This window comes from Cottoperca gobio, unplaced genomic scaffold (genome assembly GCF_900634415.1).
Source record: "Cottoperca gobio unplaced genomic scaffold, fCotGob3.1 fCotGob3_402arrow_ctg1, whole genome shotgun sequence".
NCBI classification, from domain to species: domain Eukaryota; kingdom Metazoa; phylum Chordata; class Actinopteri; order Perciformes; family Bovichtidae; genus Cottoperca; species Cottoperca gobio.
The window spans coordinates 22755-23322 of NW_021166989.1; positions in this window are offsets into that span (position 1 = coordinate 22755).

The window sequence follows — 568 nt, forward strand, 5'->3', positions numbered from 1 at the left end:
CGGTAGACGATGGATTGATGGAAGTTTTAATAACTTTATTTCAGGTTTATTTATGCAGACGTGACATGAAGAGACTCACGACGAGTTGTGACGAAGGTTTAAAACGCTGATGACAAACTGTGACAAACCCCCCTGCAGGATAATCATCAATTTTATGATTTTATTTAAAAAACAAACATTTCCTTCCAGCTGAGAACAGGAAGTGAAAAGAGTCAGTCCATCCAGGACACTAAATAAACATTTAAAATAAACTAAATAATGTTTTATCTTCACATGGCAGAATACACAGTGTGTGTATATATATATTTATATCTACATACATTAATCAGGCTGCAGACCACAGGCTTCACAAACCAACAAACTGACAATATTATGAGTTTATTTGTACATTTATATTGTATTTTATATTTATATTATTATTATTATTATTATCGGAGATTATTGTCATGATGTTTCTGATCTTTGCTCTGCATCTCTTTTCTCTTTCAGACCCAACGTTTGTGCCATGCAGCAGCTCAAAGGCACCGATAAGAAGTATTTCACTAACTGCAAACAGTGGTACCATCGC